The sequence below is a fragment of the Sus scrofa genome, chromosome 3 (assembly GCF_000003025.6).
Source record: "Sus scrofa isolate TJ Tabasco breed Duroc chromosome 3, Sscrofa11.1, whole genome shotgun sequence".
Taxonomy (NCBI): Eukaryota; Metazoa; Chordata; class Mammalia; order Artiodactyla; family Suidae; genus Sus; species Sus scrofa.
This window is the reverse complement of record NC_010445.4, coordinates 93,888,432-93,911,202: the sequence shown is the minus strand read 5'-3', so window position 1 is coordinate 93,911,202 and position 22,771 is coordinate 93,888,432. Positions and strand designations below refer to the sequence as shown.

At 40.3% G+C, this 22,771-nt stretch overlaps 1 protein-coding gene and 1 pseudogene across 1 annotated transcript in view; both read left to right on the top strand.

Moving 5' to 3' along the window:
* Positions 1–22,771, top strand: part of SOCS5 (suppressor of cytokine signaling 5) — a 148,458-nt gene that overhangs the window by 14,657 nt on the left and 111,030 nt on the right. The gene's annotated exons all lie outside the window — the stretch shown is intronic.
* Positions 878–18,254, top strand: LOC110260020 (annotated as a pseudogene).

Sequence of the window (22,771 nt, the reverse complement as noted above, 5' to 3'; positions counted from 1 at the left end):
GGATCCGGCGTTGCTGTGAGCTGTGTAGGCCTGCAGCTACAGCTCCGATCGGACCCCTAGCCTGGAAATCTCCATATTCCGAGGGTGCAGCCCTAAAAAAGACAAAAGACAAAAAAAAAAAAAAAAAAAAAAAGTAAAATTGTAAAAGTGAGTGAAGACGATGGACACACAAAAAAATATATTTTGAAAGAACAGTGACTAGAGAGAGAGACTGATTCAAAAGTAACCATTCTAGCTGGTGGCTCAGCGGATTAACGACTGAGCATTGTCACTGCTCTGGCCCTGGTTACAGCTGTGGCATGGGTTCGCTCTCTGGCCCAAGAACTTCCATATGCTGTGGGTGCAGCAAAAACAATTCTAGCAAAAAAAAAAAAAAATTAGGAACTAGACTAAGGTGATACTAGGAGAATGGAAATGAAGGAACAGATTTGAAAGTCCTGATAAAAGATTGGCCCTTTGTTCCCCTGAATGGGGGAATGATAAGTTGAGCCATAATGGGTCTCATTTAGATGTGGTAATAGGTTCCTCCACCAGAGGGCAATGGTGTTCTTTCTTGGTTTTTAATTTTCCATCATGCTAAAAGATTTGCAGTTTTTTTTTTTTTTTTTTTTTTTTTTTTTTTTTTTTTTTTTTTTTTTTTTTTTTTTTTTTTTTTTTTGTTGTTGCTATTTCTTGGCGCTCCCGGCATATGAGTTCAGCTAGGTTGAATCGGAGCTGTACACTGCCTACGCCAGACCACAGCAACGCGGATCGAGCCGCTCTGCACCTACACCACAGCTCACGCACGCCGATCTACCCACTGAGCAAGGCAGGACCGACCCCACTCATGTTCCTAGTCGGATTCGTTAACCACTGCGCCACGACGGGAACTCCAAGATTTGCAGTTTTAACGAATCAAATAGATGGACTTGTTTCCAACAACATTGTAAACAAGATAGCCAGAAAAACTTAACCAAACAATAAAAAATATTTCTTTACATGTATACATATGCATATAAGTACAAAAAAATTGTATATATGTATGTGATTTTAAAATATAGATTTAATTAAACCGGTAAGAAAGTAATGAAGATCCTCAGATGCCAGAAACAAAGAAGCCAGTGCCTGCATTAATATATCTTCCAATCTGTCAGTATCTAAAATCTACATCTTAAAGGGCATCACGAGCCATGGACTTGAACAAGCTGGGAAACTCAGATCAGAGACATGCACATAAAGCGTGGAGCCCTACAAGACAATGATTTCAGTGGGTTTTCTGTGATACCCCAAATATACACAAGAAGGCAGTAGGGATACATTCTTATCTTGGCCTTAGCCCTGGGAAGACAGGGGAAGAAAATGAAAATCTCTCCAGAGACTTCAGCACAAAGATCCAGAGATAAGAAAATAATTAAATTGAAATTGAAACATGAAAGATAGAGGGAAAAGGTCTGATACACATATATTTAACATATATTTAAGTTTTTTTCATAATAGCTTTTTAAAAAACAGGAATGAAATAAACATTTTTAGGCAGGCAAGTGAGTTTAAGCCATCAGATCTTCACCAGAAGACATGCCAAAAGGTGTACTTTAGGAAGCAGAAAATGAGCTCAAAAATTAAGATAATGAAATGTGAGAAAGAATGGTCAGTCCCAGAAGATGGTAGATATGTAAGAAACTATAGATAAACAATTATGTAACATAGTATCTAATTTGTGAAGTTAACTAAAATATTAGAAAATAATAGAATATAGTTGATCACAGTATTCGAGAAGAAGAAAAAGATAAACTTTCAACTTGTCTAGTTAAAATTTCTTAAGAAAGACTAAAATAGCATAATTTCCAAACTGTAAGTATATGGAATGAGAGGAAAAATATCAATCCCAAAGTCAAAAAAAGGGAGGAAGAAAAAAGACATTTAAAGAAAAGGAGGGACAAAGTAAGATGAAAAAAATAAATTCAAACATATCTCTAATCACAATTGATGTGAATATACTAAGTTTTCCAGTTAAAAGAGACAAATAATGTCATATTTTTTAAAAATTTGAGTTATGTGCTAAATGTGCATTTATAGTAAAAGGATTGAAGTATATCAGGCAAATACTAAGAGAAAACTGGGAGTTCCTGTTGTAGCTCAGTGGAAATGAACCTGACTAGTATCCATGAGGATGTAAATTTAATCCATGGCCCCATTCAGTGGGTTAAGGATCTGGTGTTGTCACGAGCTTCAGTGTAGGTTGCAGATGCCCCTCGGGTCTGGTGTTGCCTGTGGTTGTGTTGTAAGCCAGCAGCTGCAGCTCCAATTCAACCTCTAGCCTAGGAATTTCCATAAATTAAAAGAAAACTGATGTGACTATATTAATACAGAGAAAGTAAGTCTTAAGGCAAAAAGCATTACTAGAGGAGAAACATCATACTGATAAAAGGTTCATGTTTCCAAAAAGATTAGAAATATTCTTAGTTACATGCTGCTAATGTTATAGCTTCAAAATATATAAGCAGAAATCAACAAAACTATCATGAAAGATTTAACACGCTTGCACTAGTTGATAAAACAAGCAACCAAAAGATGAAAATTGAGTAAGATTTGAACAGTACAATTAACAAGTTTGATCTAATGGACAAATAAAAGATCATCCCAATACCTGAATAATACACATTCTTAAAGTGTACAAGAAACGCAGAAAGTAATCACGTACTAAGCCCTAAGGTGTCAACAATTTTCAGAAACTTGATATCAGAAAAACCAACCTCTAATACACAGCACAAGTAGGTTAGAAATCAACAGCAGAAAGGTAATTTTTTAAAACTGTATAGAGTTGGCCCTCTATATCCTTGGATTCTGTGTCCACAAATTCAATCAACCATGGATCGAAAATAGTCCAAAAAATTTCCAGAAAGCTCTAAAAAGCAAAACTTGAATTTGCCATGTGCTGGCAGCTATTTACATGGCATTTACATTGTATTCACAACTATTTACATGGCATTACGTTACTGGCATTATAAGTGATGAAGGGATGATTTAAAGTACATAGGAGGGAAAATGTACAAAGGTATATGGAAATACTATACATTTTATATAAGGGAGTTGAACATCTCTGAGTTTTGATTTGATTTTAAACCAAATTCCCCTGCAGATATCAAGGGATGACTGACTGTATTTGGAAATTTAAAATACTCTTCTGAATTACTAATGAATCAAAAAAAATAGTGGAATTAAAATATACTTAAGATCAAATAATATTTTATCAAAGCTTGTGGGATACAGCTAAAGGGGAATTCAGAGGGAAATTTTTATATAGGAAAAGAAGAAATTCTGACAATTAATAAGCTAAGAATCTAACTTAAGTTAGAAAACAAATCCAAAGAAAGCAGGAAGAAGGAATTAATAAAAATAAGATCGTATATGAATTGCATGTAAAACAAAGAAATAGAGCTCAAAAAACAAAAAGTTCATTCTTTGTCAAGACTAGTAGAATTCTAAAACCTCCAGCAAGACTAATAAAAAATAGTTGCCAACCTGTCGGGATTGGAGGCCGCATGGCTTCAGCCTCCTGCGCTGAGGCCCTCTCAGGCCGCGGGGCCCGGAACCTGCTGCAGTTCCTGCGGCTGGTGGGGCAGCTCAAAAGGGTCCCACAGACTGGCTGGGTATACAGAAATGTCCAGAAGCCAGAGAGTGTATCAGATCACATGTACAGGATGGCAGTTATGCCTCTGGTGACCAAAAATGAACATCTTTTTTTTTTTTTTTTTTTTTTTGGTCTTTTTGCTATTTCTTTGGGCTGCTCCCCCGGCATATGGAGGTTCCCAGGCTAGGGATCGAATCGGAGCTGTAGCCATCAGCCTACGCCAGAGCCACAGCAACGCGGGATCCGAGCCACGTCTGCGACCTACACCACAGCTCACGGCAACGCTGGATCGTTAACCCACTGAGCAAGGACAGGGACCGAACCCGCAACCTCATGGTTCCCAGTCGGATTCGTTAACCACTGCGCCATGACGGGAACTCCTAAAAATGAACATCTTAACAAATACTGGAAATTATGAAGCAGCTAACCCAGCTCCTCCCAGAGGATCTGAGAACGGAGCTCTACGAACTTTAGAAAGAATATGAGACCCAATCTAGTGCAGAAGCCAGATATTTGAAGTAGCTGGACAAATGTGAGATGATTCTTCAGGCGTCTGAATATGAAGACCTTGAAAACAAACCTGCACGACTGCAGGACTTCTCCAATTCCATGGCAGGAAAATCAGTCACCCAGAGATAGTCCAGCTTGTTTCTGAACTTGAGGAAAAAAGAAATGCTAACATAACTGCTGCTGCTGCCGCCGCCAATAAGCCAAGCTCCTGAGATGTTCTCTACATTGCTGCGCTCCTGTTATAAGCGTTTTATTTTTCCATTTCATGGTATTGTGTTTTGCCGCTGTTGGTCTCTTGATTTCCCCAGATGTAAGTCTGTTTATTTTCAATTGCTTGGACTCCAGCAAGAAATGTTATACATACCATTGGGGCAATAGAATAAGCTACAGAACAGGATGTGGGCGTGAAAGTGCCATGGATGAAGACTTAGAGGGTGGAGGGGCTCTTTATGAACGAAGTAAATACATTTTAAAATCCTAATTTAAAAAAAAAAGAATAGTCAATTTTGGGAGTAAACAATGGAAAAAAATATAGATGCAGCAAAGAAAAATATTCTGGACACTCTTATGCAAGTATATGTGAAAAATATTCAATGAAATGGATAAGATCCTATTAAAACAATAATGATTGAAACTGACTTAAGAATAAATTCAAAATCTGAAAAGTCCTAAAATTTTTAAAAGAAATTTTATCAGGAGTCAAAGAAAGGTAAGAATGAGATGGTTTTGCAGGCAAATTATATACCAAAATTCTAAAAACAAGTGATTCCAAACTTAAAATTTTTCAAACAATAGAAAAAGAGGAAATACTTCTCAACACAATAAGGCCAGTATAACCTTATTACCCAAAGCAGGCAAAGTACTATAAAGAAAGGAAAATTACAGAGCATTATAAATCATGAGCAAAGGCAGAAGATATTGGAAAACTAAATCAGCAATGACCAAAGTGGGTTTATTCCAGGAATGCAGGGTTGGCCAACATTTTTTTAAAATCTATCAATTCAATACCCACAGTAATAAATTAACAAAAATAAACTATATGACCACTTTTGATAAAATTCAATCATAATGAAAACCCTTAGTAAACTAGAATAGAAATTCCTTAACCTAGTAAAGGGTAACCAAAATCCCACAGCAAATATATCAAGTGTTAAAGGCATTGCCTTTAAAATTAGTAACAAGAATGCCTGCTCTTACCACTTCTATTCAACACTGTACTGGAGATTTTAGCCAGCACAGTGAAATAAGACAAAGAGGGAAAAAAGTATGGAGATCAGAAGGAAGAAACAAAACTAATTGTTTGTAGTATCCCAGTATTTTGTGGATCCCAAAAGAATCCACAGCATATTATTAGGATGAGTAAACAATGTATCCAATTTACTGCAAAGGAGATCGGTCCAAAAAAGTAGGATGCATTTAAGCATGCCAGCAGAAAGAAAATGTAATTTTAAAATATACGTTTTTTAAAAATGGTATAAACAAAAATGGTATAAACCAAAAAAAATGGCATAAACCAAAAATATAAGAATACATATAACAGATGGTGTCCAAGTTCTTTTGGAGAAAGTTGTAAATTTTATTGAACAAGGTAGAACTCAACAAGCTGATTATAAAATTTATATGGAAGAACAAAGGGCCAAAAGACACTTTTAAAGAATAACAAGTTGGTGGGACTTGATGTACCAAGTATCAAAGTTTATTATAAAACTGAAGTTGTAAAACAGTACAAAGAAAGACCAGGAGTAGGTGAATACATATATGGAGAGGTGGTGTATGACACAAGTGGTACTGTAAATCAGTGGGGAAATTCTTCAGTAAATTCAAACTGGATCGCTGTACACAAAAGTCAAATCCAGGACTTAGATGTGAAAGGCAGTCCTATTGTCCACTATCTGAAAACAGTTTTCTAGATTTTGCTGTGTTTCCTAGTTGTGTATATAAGATGAAGCTGGTCCCTGCTAGCCCATCATGATCGTAAGTGGAAGTCAAGTATAGTTTTGTAGAGTTTTCCTTTCTCTGTTTCTTCCAAGTCGCTTTTATCTGTTTAGGTCTGTCTTCCTTGCTTTCCTCAAATGTCTAGTATTTTCCCCCTCTCCTTACTCTTAATAGTCTGGGGAGACTGTTAGAAACTCTGCTTGTGTTGGTGGACAAGTTGACCATGAGTTAACTCTTCATGTAAGACAGTTTATCAGCTGTGACACTGATGACATTTTGAATTGGATAATCCTTTGTTGAAAGAGGCTTTTCTTGTGCATTGCAGTATATTTAGCAACATCCCTAGCCTCTATCCTCTAGATGCCAGAACTCCCCACCCTACCAAGTTTTGTGAAAATCAAAAGTGTCTCCAGACTTTGTTACACGCCTCTTAAGTTTGCAATCACTGGGTTGTTTGTGAAGGGACTCTCAAGGTGTCTTTAGATACTTCTTTTGAGAAGGTCATATTCTCTCAAGAATAGTCCCCCAACTCCTCCTGAAGGATAAAGTGAAGGAAGAAAGTAGGAAGCCTTGGTATTCAATATATATGCATTCACTTGTTTTTCCTATTTTAAGTACTTCATACCCACTTTCAACTGTGCCTGGTGTTCCTGAGTTCAGAAATTATCTGTTTTCCCATCTTCAGAGCCTAACCCTCTAGACTTTGGCCAGAGAGAGAGAGGGGCAATCAACCAGTAATGAGGAGTATGGGGAGGGAAGAAATCAAGGATTCTACCCGAACCTCAAACAGTTTTCATTCAACCAGTCTTCCTTCATTCAGCACTTCATTTCACCCCACTCACTCATCAATCCTTGAGTCTTTTGAGGATTCTGGAGCCTATTGAATTTGTTTTTGTCTTATTGTCAGTTTATAATTTGGTCTTTCAAGTTTGTGAAGTTCATTACTATTTGTCTGTTTCTGTCCTCCAAAATTTTGTTCCTTTGGTAACCTTTTCATGCTCTTTATCCTTAGAATTTATGCCATCCCCTTAAATATCTTTAATGTTTTTTTAATGTGGGGAGACTGAGAAGGATAACAATTATATGTGTTTCATTCCACTGTCTTTGTTCAGTTTCAATTTCCTATACTTTTGATAATTGTCGTGTTTCTGATTGTCACCAGACATTGCCCCTTTGGAATAGATGGAAGGAGACAGATGTAGCCTTTATTTACTTTCCACTCGTTCTCTTTCTTACAGATAATATTATAATTAGATTTTACTCAGGGAGGTTTTCTATTTAATGGGAGACGTGGGGAAAACAAGCAATGACATGAAGGTGGGAATGAAGAGAAAGAAGTTAACAGAGGATATGGGAGATTAACTGGTTGAAATTGAAGTTCATTTTGAAGGGCTATAGGAGACACAAATGCAATAAATGGATAGGTTGGGACCAGATTATGAAGCCTAAAATGCTAGTTTGAAGAGATCATATTGGATCCAGGAGGCAGTAGGAAAGCATTACAGGCCTTTCATCTCAGAAATGATTTGAAGAAAGTAGATTTGATAAATATTAATCTAAAAGCTCTGACAACAGATGGACAAGAATAAGAAATGAGTAGAGGCAGAGGAGCTTTCCAGGAGGCTGTGGCTGAAATCCAGATGGGCGTGATAAACTAGGCCATAGTGGGAGGGATGAGAATAGAAAGGACAGATTTAAAAGTCATTGTCAGGGCACAAATGACATATCTGACTGGCCAGCTGTGTCAGAGGATGGGATGGAGAGGAAGTGGTTACCCAGTGGTGTCCACTCAACACCACCATGAATCTAGCAGGTACATTGACCTGCCAGACTCAACAGTTGTTTTAACAAATCTGAATTAGAAAGGAAACTGAGACTTTTTGGTGTATGACCTTACCTTTTGAAGTTGATGTCAACTACAGAATCCCCAAGCTCTCTCTCAGAGCCACTGTGAGCGGTGAAAGTAGAAAAGACTATGGGATTGGCTTAGTGTACTTATTCCTTTTATGTAGGTAGTTTGTGCTTCAAACTGCAACTCTATGAATCCAGCACCGGGTCTGCTGCCTGCAAGTCAACTGCCCTTGGCAGCACCAGATAGTCCTTATCCAGGCTTCCTTCCATAATATTTGTGGAAAAAGGGCACAGTTTCCTAACCAGTGGACCAGTACATCCTCATCACAGACCCACAGAAATTGGTCTGCTATGAAACTCCAAGGAACTCATACTTTTTAAAAATGGCCTATAATTTTTCTGCATCTAAATAGTTGTTCAAGATCAAGGGTCAACAAACTATAGCCCACAGGCTAGTTTCCTATTTTTTGTATATAAAGTTTTATTAGAACACAACCATGGTATTCAGTAACAGATTGTCTGTGGTTGCTTTTGTGGACAATGGTAGAGTTGCAAAACCTTAACAAAAAAATTTACTACCTGGTCCTTTAAAAAAAAAGTTTGCTGAACCCTGTTCTAGATAGCTCTAGAAATGATCATAATTTTTGGAAAAATCTTGGGTAGATATAAAAAATTAGTGGCTGTAGAGTAGTGGTATACTTTTTTTCCATGCTACTTTTGTTGTTTCTTAATTCCTTAATCACTTTACGAACCACATTTAGGGCCAGAAGTCATTGACACATCTCAAGATGGTCTTATTGGCCTAACCTAAAGCTCATAGTATTCTACATTCATGGATTAAACTATTAAGTAATTTTATCTAGATGACTATTTACAGTTTAACACAAATGTCTTTAGTCTATTGTGATTATTTACCCTAGGATTTTCTTTTCTTGCTACATTCACTGAAGAATAATAGTATGTAATTATTTCCTGTGTGATCTGGAATATTGAGACCTCTTGCCAAATGCAGTCCTTTGATTCGTTTTCACGACATGAAGTTGGCCTTTAGGTGCTGTGGTTGTGGTTCCCCAAACAGGATATTAATTTTTGCACAGCTGGAGAAACATAATCCTGTTTCATGATTTAGTGGGCCAAAGATCCTCCTACCTCCTCACGCTATCCTTTTATGAAAATAAATATTAATTTGGTTTCTCTGTGGATCATTTGCAACAAACCTGTATTTTCCAGGTGCTCACTGCATACTCAGGTGAGCATACTCAGTTAAGGCAGCCCATTTGGAACAAATGAGCTTTGGCCAAGAGTTAATGATAAAAATACCTTACTTACAAAAGCTCTAATATAGCACTCTGGTGTCTCCTGCATGGTTTTGCCAACAAATTCTTCTTCGCCTGAAATATAGGATCTTTAAAGTCAACTGCCATTTTCCCTCCAAGAGACTAGGGGAAGAGAGTTTGTGACTGTTGTGTTGCGAAGGACCTGTTCCACCCCACCCCACCCCTCACCCGCACCTGTTCCTCCCGTAGGCTCTTAATTCAGCACAGGTAGAGAAAAAGAGCAATGAAACATACTTGCGTTAGGCTTGCAGCCATTAGCTCTTTTGAATGGGAAAAAATTTGAACTATATGGCTACTGGAAATTTGGGCTGTTTCAGAGCCAGATCAGCTGCCCCTGAGTCTTCTCCCACAGCCTGTGGCTTGGCTTGTCAGAATTTGCCTAACCCCCAGATCCCCAGTGCTCCTTTTCTCAAGTTCCAAATGTTCCTTCTTCTACCCAGGAAGCATTCTCTGACATCTCAAGCCTTGGCTAAGTGATGTGCCTCCGTATTTCACTGCTACCTGCGTCTTTCCCATCATAACACTGGCATTGCTCCTTCTCCTGTGTTGGCGTGGGTTCCACCCCCTCCCCAACCAAATTATAAGATTTTGAAACCCAATGACCATGTCTTTTCTATTCCACAGGACTCTTAGATAATTCACCAAGACCAAAATAGGGTTGCTTTTTTCCTAGCACATAGCCTAACCTAGGAATTCAGTGGATGTGAATGAATGAACACATGGATGAAATTAAGATCTGCCTAGGGCAAGAACACCAGAGTTAGAGGCAGTTGTCTTTCCAACAGCCCTCGAGGGCTGGGAAGTTCCAGACAGCCTGTGAGGGGAGCCCCTAGGTGGTACCCAGGCAGTGCGCAGCAGCCTCCTCTTTCTTCCATCCCCACCCTTCCTCTCCCAACACCCTGTCTAACTGGCTGAAGAGACTCCATCTACCATGGAGGGAGCTTTCATCCTTCACCCCATCCCTAGAAAAGATCCTGATGGTTCAGCATTGTGTCTAAGTCATTTAGCTCTGAATGCAAACATCGCAGAAAACACGGAGAGCTTGTAGAGAAACTGTACCACTTCTAGGGTCCAATTTAATCTATAAAAGTTCACTTTTTGCTCAGTATCTGATTTCATTTGAGGCCTGGTTTCCTCTCTTACCACCCCCAGACCCATGAAATCTGGATTAATTTGTATATGTGGCAGAATACTAATAGTCTCAATAAATACCAGTGTAGGAGTTCCCGTGGTGGCACAGCGGTAATGAACCCGACTAGTATCCATGAGGACTCAGGTTTGATCCCTGGCTTCGCTCAGTGGATTAAGGATCTGGCATTGCCATGAGCTGTGGTGTAGGTCGCAGACATGGCTTGGATCCTGTGTTGCTGTGGCCGTGGTTTAGGCCGGCAGCTGTAGCTCCGATTCAACCCTTAGCCTGGGAACCTCCATATGCCACAGGTGCAGCCCTAAAAAGACAAAGAAGAAGTTATGCATATTTGGGAAGTGAGCCATATGGACGTGCACATTTTTCATTCAGTCTACAGACAGAACATGCAGGTGGTTTTGCAGATCCCGTGAGGTAACTCCACTGCTCCAAGGGGTCTGAGGTCCACAAGTTGAGACCTGCTGGGCCAACTAATTTGAAATCGGTCTTATTTGGAAAATCCAGGATGTCTGATGGTGATGTCTTACAGAAATACCTCTTTTAGTGTTCCAGTCTGTGGACTCTGGCAGAAATAATAGTTTGTTGCAAAACAGATCACTCTTTTTTTGTTTGCAAAGTCTTCGTAACCAGCTGAATCACAGCTTGCTTTTCACTTCTCGTAACACCTTGCAACATCACAAAATATTTGCTGGAGTTTGTGAAGGGCGGCTACAGAATTAGTAAACTGAAAGGAAGGCTGCCTTCACTCCCACCCCTGTCAGCACCTTCTGTTCTAGCAGACCGAAAGGCAGCTTGAGAACTCTGATTGCTTCTCCAGATAAGGACAACTCTTGGCACTGTTGCCTGGGGCAAGAATGCAAGCAAAGGAAACATTAGGGAGTTGTGCAGGTGCCAGTACATAATACTGTCACTTCACAGAGTCGAATTTACAAATGACTCCATGAAGGTGAGTTGCTATGGTAGCCACCTTCTCAACTTTTACATCTGTAAGGACCATGTAGGCCATTTCTATTTGGAAGTATCTAATCTGGGTTTAATGAAAAACTACCATCTAACTAAATCCTAGTTAACTAGGATCTTATAATGCTAAACCAAGAAGGGACCTTAGCAATTATCTGGTTCTCATCCCAGGTTTATACATAGGGAACTAATACTCAGAGAAGTGACACTACACATAACTTGTCTCAGACCTGAGCCATGTTTCCTCACTTGGCTTTCTAGTGTCGTCTTCCTTTAACCATGCTGCCTTTCTAAATGGACTCACCTAGCTTCTGTGTGTGGATAAGAGAAATGGGACCACAATGAGACATAGACACTGAGATGTCAAATCAAGTGTTATCAATATGCTGGTGTCTAAGTATATAACTTTCCTCATTAGAGTTAGCACAGATTTCACGCTGCAACAATTTCCATTTATCTAGAATGACGGATGGAAGGACAATCTTCGGGTGTATGGAGTGACTTGAGAAGACTCAACCCAGTGTTCTGATTCTATCATATATAGGTTAGCAAAGAATTAGAAGGTACCAAAATTATATTTGAACATAAGGTAAACTTCCTTTAGCGATTCAGAAAACATCCTTTAGCGATTCAGAAAACATCCTTTAGGATCTTTCGGGCCCCAGTTTCTGGAACAATTTCTGTTGAATGAATACATGCGAAGTTGCTTTGGAGAAGAGCTTTCCCTCCAGTTAATGAATCACCAGGCCACAGAAAACTTGGCTATTAGGAATTGTCATAGGTTCTTATAGAGAGAAATGGCAAAATTTTGGAGTACTTAGTATCATTCTTTTAAAGGCAAATCAAAATCCAAAGTTAAAGCGAAACAGTAAAATTTAAAGAGTATTTTAGAGTATTATTTCATTTTAAAGGGACATGTGAATACAAATACTTGATTCAGAAAAGTCTGTAATGTTTGCAAATCATCTGGCAATCTTATTAAATTGCATGTTCTGACTCAGGAGTTCTGAGATGAGACGCAAGCTCTTGTGCTAACAAGCTCTCGGTGGTATCAAAGCAACTGGTTCTTGATCCACATCTTTAGAAGAAAGGGACAGGTTTACTCTCTGTTCCTCTTGTTAAATGCATCTTCTATAGAGGTCAACCCTGACTTTCAGATCTGTGATCACCCCAGTCATAGGCATCTTTCTGGCTTCTGAATTCTTAGTACTCTTACTATATATATATTATCTATGAGGCACTTAGGTACTGCAGTATATTAATAATGTCCTGTATATGCATGTTTTGTATCCCCTACTAGATTATAAGCCTCTCTGTTTGCTCAGCCCTATGTGTGTGATACAGATGCTGAGTGAAGAACTACTGATGACTGATTGATAAGTTGAAGGTCATTTCCTCCTTCCTCAGCACGCTACACCTAGCTTGTCAATGAGCTCAAGACTTAAACATCTGGTCTAAGAGACATTGAGTCTATTCTGCTTCTCATTTCCCCTCCCTCTAAATTGGCTTTTCAGAAACCAGTGGCTATGTGGAGAGTTCTGATTGTGTGTGTAATAAAACAACAATCAGCTGTGAGAGAAAAAAAAAGTGTGGGTGGATGGGGCACTGTCACAGCAGGAAGCATGTCCATTGGTTGCATTAGATCACTAGAGTAGAAGCACTAGGAAAGAAAAGAAGCTTTCAGGCGGGCAATCCTGGATTGGGAGCCTTATTGCAATACCTGCAAGTTGTGTTGGATCGTTTTCATGTGGGGTTTTAGCTCCATCTAGTGGCTGAATGCTGCCTAAGCTTTCTTGAAGAAGTATGTCTTCCCTAGTACCTTTACCTTTGAGGGTCCTTTGATTCATTCATTCATTTCATTGGACAGCACTTACTGAATGCTTACTGTGTGCCAGACATTGATTTGTCCACTGAATCTACAACAGCGAACAGATAGATAGAGATGATCTCTAAAGATAGAGATGATCCCTGCCTCAAGGGAATTTGTGATCAGATGAAAAAGATAGAAGTTAAATAATTTGTCAAGTAAATTTTGGCTTTAATTTTTGGGTTTTTTTTTTCAGTTTTTATTATGTTTAACTGAAGTATAATTGATGTACAATAGTATGTGTTACAAGTATACGCTATAGTGATGCATAATTTTTAAAGGTTATACTCCACTTAGAGTTGTTATAAAACATAGACTACATTCTCCATGAGTAAGATATCCTTGTAGCTTACTTTATGTATAATATTTTGTACCTCTTAATCCCCTACTACTATATTGCCCTTCCCCACTGGTAACCACTAGTCTCTTCTCTATATCTGTGAGTCTGTTTTTTTGTTGTTGTTGTTATATTCCCTAGTTTGTTGTATTTTTTGGATTCCAAGTAAATTTTGAATTCAGATTGTGAAAAGCTGTATGAAGAAGTACAGAATCCTGTGAGTTTGTAGTAAGACTTCCCCAGGGAAGAGACATTGAATGTAAGAAGAGACGTTGATGAGAGACCACATCAGGCGTGTATCAGCCACCCAGCAGCATCCCTCCGGCTACCTCGACACACATTTAGGATCAGCATCTTGCCAGTACTTTGGGAGCTCCAGCCTTGAGCTGTGGCCTCCTTCATCAGCCATTTAGCATCTATCAGCCCACCCTATGCAAGTCACTTTGCATACATCATCACTGATCTTCTCACATTATCCTTTTACCGACAATATTCGGAGAGGTTAAGGCACTTGCACAAAGACATAAAATAACATATCAGAGACAGGATTCATACCCTGATCTTACTGCCTCCAGAATCCATGTTCTTTCTTCTCTTCATGCTGTGTCCCTAATGCCAAGCCCAGACAGACCTCTTTATTCTGCTGCTTGCCTTTGGCTAAAAGGAAACCATTAGGAGAAGTGTTTGGAAAGAATGAAAACACGAAGGGAAAACAAAATAATATTTGGTAGGTTATGTGTGAAAGGCATCTTACTGAGGGACCTGAATTACCATTTGTCCCACCTTTTTGCCTTGTCTATGATGAGGCCCTGCTGTGGACCAAGTTTCAGTAACCACCCTAGCCTAACTTTCATGGGTATATCAGACACTCCCAGTCTGGCCCATTTCTAGGGTGACCAGTCAACGTGTTTTGCCAGGGGAATGTCCCAGTTTCAAAGCTGAAGGTCCTGTGTTACAGGAACCCTCTTAGTCTTGGGCCAACCACAACGATTGGCCGCCCTATACGCCACACAAGCCTGAAGCCATTTTCTGACCCAGTGAAGTTTTGCTCTTGGTTTTAAATCACAAGACAATTAGGAACATTATTAGGGAGATTTTCTTTGAAGACGGAGGAGATCTCTTGGGTTTACTTTTCTAAATCACATTGATAGACTGTAACTAGCCAAGCCAGCAAAGCAGTGTTACATCTGAATGTTAGTTGTTCATTTGTTATTTCACCAACACTTAGGCCAGGCACTGTTCTGAGCACCTTACACATATCGGCTCAGTTATTCTCTTAGCAATCTTATCAGGAAGGTACTATTATGCATCGCATCTTACAGATGAGGAGACTGAGGCCAGAGAGGTTATGACTTGCTCAACTCAACACAAGGAGCCCAAAACTCAGGATTTTTGACCTCTCTCTTCCTCTAGCTCCTCCAGAAAAGTGGGGATAATAAATTATGATCCCTACTTCACTGGGCTGTTATGCAGGTTAGATGAGACAACCCATGTCAAGCACCCAGCAAAGGGTCTAGAACATAGTAGGCTCTCTATACTTAAAACACGAAGTACAAATTGAGCTTGGAGCAAGCTTGAAGAGTGGTCCACCCACATTGTGCATCAGGTCTGCATTCTGGCTCCAGGTGGTCCCCTATTCCAGTTTTGCATCACTCTTTTCCATGAATGTTCTGTTTTGTTCTACAGACCCTATAGAAGACAGCACGGCAATGAAAGCTTTATGCTTCCCATTGCCACTGCGGAAAGACTAGGTTAAAATTTTTATGACACTTTTGTTTTTTAAGTATGCTGTATGTGAAAATATCAGTTACACAAATCAAGTCGTCTGCTTTCTATTGGCAAGCATCTCTGGCACAGGAGCTGTAAGAAGAAGCATAAGAAACATAAAATAATCTATAGAGTCACTAATTTGGTGGCTGGTCTAGGAGCTGGCAATCCCCTCTCTGCCAGAGCTGCCAAAGACTGACCAGGTGGGGCATGTCCTTCTTAGCTCATGAGGCTGCAGAAAAGGGATTTGTCCCCTCCTTTCTGATGCTCCCATCCCTGCCCTGGAAAGACCACACCTCAAGTGGAACTGGAACCCACAACTTCCAACTGAAACTGCACAACACGTTTCAGGGCTTAACAACGCTCAGGTTCTTTGTGTCTCGATGCAGAAGTCATTCAGGGAGAGGCAAAGCGATAGGCAAGAAGTAGACATATTAATGTCCTTTGTAAAGGGAGTTCCCTGATGGCCTAGTGGTTAAGGATCAGCATTGTCACTGCTGTGGCAGGCATTCAATCCCTGGCCCAGGAACTTCCACATGCTGTGGGCATAAACCAAAAAAAAAAATTCTTTGTACAAATGTTGCAGGAAAATGGGGCCAGAGAGGATGGTCATGTCCCAGGTCTCTGGCAAGTTCCTGGGACTGGCTGCCAAGTGAAGGTCCTTGGCTTTGCACAGGAAAGAATTCAAGACTGAGCCATTGTAAAGTGAAAGCAGGTTTATTGAAAGAGATATACATTCCATAGGCAGAATGGAATCTGTCTCAGAAGGCAGAGCGGCCCTGGGAGATACATACTCCACAGGCAGAATGTGGGCCAGCTCAGAAGGTGAGAGGCCCTGAAATAAGGGGTGGTTAGTTTTTATGGGCTGGGTAATTTCATAGGCTAATAAGCAGAAGATTATTCCTATTTCTGAGAAGGGGCGGGGATTTCCAGGAATTGGGCCACTGCCCACCTTTGGGCCTCTTATGATCTGCCTGGAAACTGCCATGGCGCTGTGGGCGTGTCATCTAGCATGCAAATATATTACAATAAATGTATGAGGACGCTCAAGGTTATGGGAGCTGAATCTTTCACTGTCTTGGGCCTAGTCAGTTCCAACCAGTTTTTAAAGGTTGTGCCCTGCCCCCTTCCTTCCTGTCTGACTGGGGGACTGAGGTGAGTGCCCTGCCTATTGCCTTCCTGTTCTCTGTGGGCTGCTCAGTGGTCACTGGCCTCCTTACTTAATCTTCCCAGGGATGGGGTTGTGGAAGGGAGCTTCCTACTTGTCTCCTGAGGACAATTTTAGTGCCCCCCCCCCCATCTCTTAGCACATTCATCTTTTTAACTGGGAAGAGAGTTTCTTCTTCTGTGTGAAGGCCTTTTCTCTTCAGTAGATGCATGGTGTACCCCAGCTTCAGCCTTGCTCCCCTTGTCCTTCCCACAACACCTTTCACCACTTCCCACAACACCTTTCACCGCTTCCCACAATACCTTTCACCACTTCCCACAATACCTTTCACCATGCCATTGACTTGTCTGAGCTGGCTGGGATTTTTCTATGTTTCATTACCCTGTGGATTTGAGGTGAGCATGTCTATGAACAAGGTATGGACTTATTTTATTTTTGTTTATTGTGATTTTAGAGGGCAGGGAGAAGAAAATGAAGACTGAGGAAAGGTATCAGGAACCAGCATTTATTGAGCCCTTAGAGCACTTGAGATAGAAGCCTCATGCACATTAACTGATTCTTCCTCACACTAATCTTAGGAGGTTATTTATTCCATTTTACAGAGGTGGAAACAGAAGGTACTTCGTGGCACAAAGTACCACAGCTAGTAAACAGAGAAACTAGTTGCTGATTTGCTGTTTATTTAACTGAAAAATTAATGAAAATTTTCTGAATAACTCATTCCTTTAAAAAAAAAAAAAAGCTTCATGAAGCATGCTATCCAATAGGCTGTGTGATCAGGAGCAAGTCAGTGAACCTCTCTGGGCTGTAATTTGAATATATATAAAAATCAAGAGACTATTCTAGAGAGATCTACCATCTAAGAGCTTCTGACCCAGTCTTTAATTGCCCTTGTTCTCAAAAGAGGACTTTGAAATAAGGACTTTTCCCAGCCCAAATCTCTCAAGAACCAAATCATATTAATAGGAAATAATTAGTATTCATGCAGTACTCATCAGGAACTGTATCCTTTTTGACTGGAAAGCAGTTGTTCAGCTGTGCTGTTAACTCTCCTAAATCAGAACCTGTGAGTAGGTCAGGAGATGAAAAGAGAGTGAGTGCTGAAGGGTTTCTATGTCAACTCGATTTCTATTTCACCATTCCCCCACAGCCACTGCAGCCAGTGTGCTTCGCCCCTGCCACTGTTCCCTGTGTGGCTCAGGTGCTCCCCCACAGCTGGTTACCAGCACCATGGGAAAGGCCAGTGCCCACCATGTTTTATCCCTGGGCAGGTCCAGCCAAGACCATCGGGCTTGTCTTGCATGGCCTCCCATGCACTCTGGGAGAGCACTGCTCACATAAAGGAAACTAGATAATATTTATGTGAAGCAATAAAATCTATAACAGCACATGCACCTTGAAATTCTAGGAGCTGTGAACTGGAAGGGCACTCTTGACTCCCTGCGCAATTTTTTTTTCATTTTTTAAGGTTTTAGTTGATTTATAAAGTGATAATTTCTGCTGTACAACAGAGTGATTCAGTTATATGTGTACACATCCATTCTCTTTCAGATTCTTTTCCCCTGTAGGTTTTCAGAGTATTGGGTAGAGTTCTCTGTGCTATACAGCAGATCCCCATTGGCCAGTCATTCCATATACCACAGTGTGCATAAGCCAATCGCCGACCCCCAGTTAGTCCATCCCTCCCCTCAACACCTGTCCCCTTTGGTAACCATGTTTGCTTTCAAAGTCTGTGAGTCTGTTTCTGTTTTGCAAAAAAGTTCATTTGTACCCCATTTGTATCATATGATGTTTGTCTTTCACTATCTAACTTCACTTAATATAATTTCTGCATCCATGTATGTTGCTGCAAATGGCATTATTTCATTCTTTTTACGGCTGAGTAATATTTCATCGTATATATGTACCACTTCTTTATCCATTCATCTGTCAGTGGACATTTATGTTGCTTCCATATCTTGAGTATTATAAATAGTGCTGCAGTGAACATTGAGGTGCATGTCTCTTTTTGAATTACAGTTTTCCTCAGATAGATGCCTAGGAGTGGGATTGTGGGAACATGTGGTAGTTCTATTTTTAGTTTTTTGAGGAATCTCCATGCTGTTACACCAATTTACATTCCCACCAACAGTGTAAGTTGCACCTTCTCCAATCTATTGTATGTAGACTTTTTGATGATGGCCATTCTGGCTAGTATAAGATGGTACTTCATAGTAGTTTTGATTTGCATTTCAATAATAATTAGCGATGTTGAACATCTTTTCATGTGTTTTTTGGCCATCTGTATATCTTCTTTGGAGAAATGTGTGTTTGAATCTTCTGCCCATTTTTTGATGGGGTTGTTTGTTTTTTGATACTGAGCTGCAGGAGGTGTTTACATATTTTGGAGATTAATCTCTTGTCAGTCACTTCATTTGCAAATATTTTCTCCTGTTCTGTGGGTTGTCTTTTCATTTTGTTTATGGTTTCCTTTGCCGTGCAAAAACTTTTAAGTTTAATTAGGTCCCATTTGTTTATTTTCATTTTTATTTTCATTACTCTATGAGGTGGATCTGAGAAGATATTGCTGCAATTAATGTCAGAGAGTGTTTGGCCTATGTTTTCCCCTAAGAATTTGGTAGTATCCACTCTTATGTTTAGATCTTTAATCCATTTTGAGTTTATTTTTGTGTATGGTGTTAAAGAGTCCCTGTGTGATTTGTATTCACTTTGCCTAGATGGGGAATGGATCACAAACAGGCACAGAGATATGTGCACATATACGGACACACATATACACATATGTATTTATATGTGTTTGTATGCATTACTGATTGTCTCCTTAGGATTTGCTACCTCTCACATGAAGCATCAGCAGCCCTAGGAAATTGTACTTAGGAACTCTAATTCTGCTGGAGCTTGCCAGCATTTCAAGGCTTTTAAATAGCTGAGGACTAGATTCTGACCTCGGCACACACACTGGGCAAAGAAGAACCCAGAGATGTCAGGGGAGCTGAATTTAGGAGAGAAGCCAAAGCCTGCCTTTCTCACCATCCATGTCCCTCTCTCCTCCTCAGTCTCTCAAACCCACCCACCCCACCATATACACACCAAAAAAGCAATAAAACCAAGAATGAGCAACCTGGTATAAAAGAGACAGACACCAGTTGAAGCTTCGTGTGTGTGTGTAGCTGTGCCCAGTACTTGATCTGGGGATGACCACCAGAGGCAGTGTTATAAATTAAGTCAAGTTGTCTTTGGCACCCAACTGCCTCTCACAGTTTAGCCTCTTTGTTCCCATCCCAGCCCTCCTCAGGCATTCATCCAAGCTGCTCTGTGCAGTTTAACTAAATTTATAGGACACTCTTCCACTCAGCACTGTGCTGAGGAATACAGAGTCATTCTGGTACCAGGTCTGTTGCAAGCTCTGTGACCTTGGGCTTCTCAACTGACTGTATTCTTTCTCCACCTTCAAGAAAGATGATAAGAAGCCTAGGCTTTTCATGAAAAGACTGACAAATAACTGCATGTTTTAAGTTATATGTTTAAAACATATCGGTATGTTTTAAGTTAAAATAAGATGGTTAAGTCTTGGAGTTCCTGTTGTGGTGCAGCAGAAACAAATCCCACCAGGAACCATGAGGTTGTAGGTTCGATCCCTGGCCTCGCTCAGTGGGTTAAGGATCTGGCATTGCCGTGGGCTGTGGGGTAGGTCGCAGACGTGCTCGGATCCATGGCTCAGATCCAGTTAAGGATCTGGCATTGCTTTGGCTATGGTGTAGGCCGGCAGCTACAGCTCCGATTAGACCCCTAGCCTGAGAACTTCCATATGCCGCCGGTGCGGCCTTAAAAAGCAAAAAAACCAACCAAACAAACAAAAAAACCAAAAAGATGGTTGAGTCTTGTGTTTCATTGTCTTCTTCGCTCTAACCAATGTTTTCAAGTAAGTGATCAACAATAGACCCAATTGGATTCGCTAAAAGCATCTGTGATAATATCTTAATTCCTTTTTTTATTAACGTTTATAATTTGTGGTGGACTAAGGAGACACTGTGCTGGAAGCAAAGGGAGGAGGTCCTGCAGGGGTGGGGCTCAGGGCAGCACTTGAGCCAGGCTGATTCACAGGAGGAAGGACCAGACAGGGGAAGGACACAGGACACGGACCCAAGTCTGGATGCAAGGCCAGGGTTGGAGGTCAGGGAGGCAATGGGTTGGCCGGAGCACAGGAATTTGTAAGAGAGTAAACAATAGGACATAGAATTAGGTAGACCAGAGAAGAGCAAAAAATATTTATTAGGCACCAATTAGTATATCACATGATTTCACATAGTATATATAATTTCATTTAATCCTAATACCCCTGGGAATAGGTGAGGCTGGAGATAGTGGTTCCTCTGCCTCTAACAGGGCTCACCAAGGAAACTAACTTATTTGTTAATCTCAAACAGCTAGTTAGTGGTAGAACATAGATTCTAATCTTCCATTTCTGTCTCCAGGTCCCGCGGTTACTTTTATTTTACTTCACCTAGTTACTGCCATGTTAACTTTCTAAGAAAATTATATGAACAGGATTGCATGCACAGATGAATATAAATAATATACAGGCATCGTTAAAGAAAAATAAATACTTATGAACCCACCACTCCGCTTAAGTAATAAAATATTACCAATATTATTGAAGTCCCATAGGCGCCTCCCTTCCCATTCCCAAAGGTAACCACAATCCTGAAAGGTGTGCCAGTGATTCCTTTGTCCCTCATAATCTTACCACATGTATTTGCTATGTCATTGCCATTTGCCCCTCCAGACCCATTCTTCAATCTTCTCCATCCTTCTCAGTGCCCCCTGAGGCTACTCTGTATGGACTGCACCAGGAGGCTCCCTTAATCCCTGGCCTCATGATGAGTTTGGCCGAAGTGAAACTCTGACAGGAGATCAGAGGATGAGGAGACTGCGGTCAGGATGTTAGCTCCCCTGCCCCTCCCTGCTGGGTCACCCACCCTCATAAGTCGAATGCATTCCTCTACCAAAGGCAGGCAGCCCCCTCCCTCAGCTATTTCCTGCCCTCCCTCCTCTTGTTCCTTCAGACCTAGGGATGGTGAAGCCTCCTGACTGTTTTGCTAGCCCTAGGGCACTATGCCATTCCTGGTTGGTTACCCCAAAGCAGTGTTTCTTATCTTTATTATTATCATTATTGTTATCACCCCTGCCACCACTAAGTAGCCTTTGAAGATTTTTTTTCCTAATTGTCTTCCCCACCATGAAATTTTAATACCACAGACATTCTATGTATCAGTTTATGTACTGTACATATCTCTGTGCTTTATACATGAAGAGAATTTTTTTTACCCTCAGGATCCAATTTTTGCCCCCTTGGAGGTTGCCTTGCTCTCACTGAGAATGCATACCCTAACCCAACTCCTATTTTTGGGGGGGTCCCTTTAATAAGCTTCCTCAGCTGTCTGGTTTGTGTATGCCATCTCTTTCCTGCCAGAGCACTGACTAGTACTTACCTGTGTCCCTAAACAGTATATGTTTAGTTTTTCTGAGTTTTGATCTTTACATAAATGAAACAAGATGGTGTGTTTTTCTTAGTCTTGCTTTTCTCACTCAATATTGTCTGTGAGATTCATCCATATTGAGGTGTGAAGCTACTGGTCATTTTCACAGCTGTATAATATCACATTGAATGGAACACATCAAAATTTACATGTTCATTTAGTGTTGACGGATATTTGGGTTGGTTATTCTGAACACGTAGCCCAGAACATTCTTGTACCTGTCTCTGGGCTTAGATAAGAATATCTATGAATACACGTATAGATATATGTATATAAAGTCTCTAGGGTACATGTGTGGGGGCAGAATTGCTAGGCGGTAGGTGTACCTATCTTGATCCTTAGCAGGAAATGCCATATTATTTTCCTTTACCTGTCCTAGTTTACATTAACTCTAGTAAGGAGTTCTGGTTGCTCCACATTCTTCCCAGCATTTGTTGTTGTTAGACTTGAAAATTTTTGCCCATCTGGGTGGGTATGAAATGGATATCTCAGTGTAGTATCTTTTCCATTGTTGATGCCCATTTGTGTTTCCTTTTCTGTGAATGCCTGTTTACATCTTTTGTCCATTTTTCTGTTGGAGTGTTTCTCTTTATCCTTGATGCATTGGTGTCCTTCATATATTCTGGACACTAGTCCTTTATCATTGACATAGGTTGCAACTATTTCCCCTGATTGTGGCTTGCCTTTTAGCTCTCATTAAGGTGAATTCTGATGAATAGGAGTTTAAAATTGTACTGTAGAA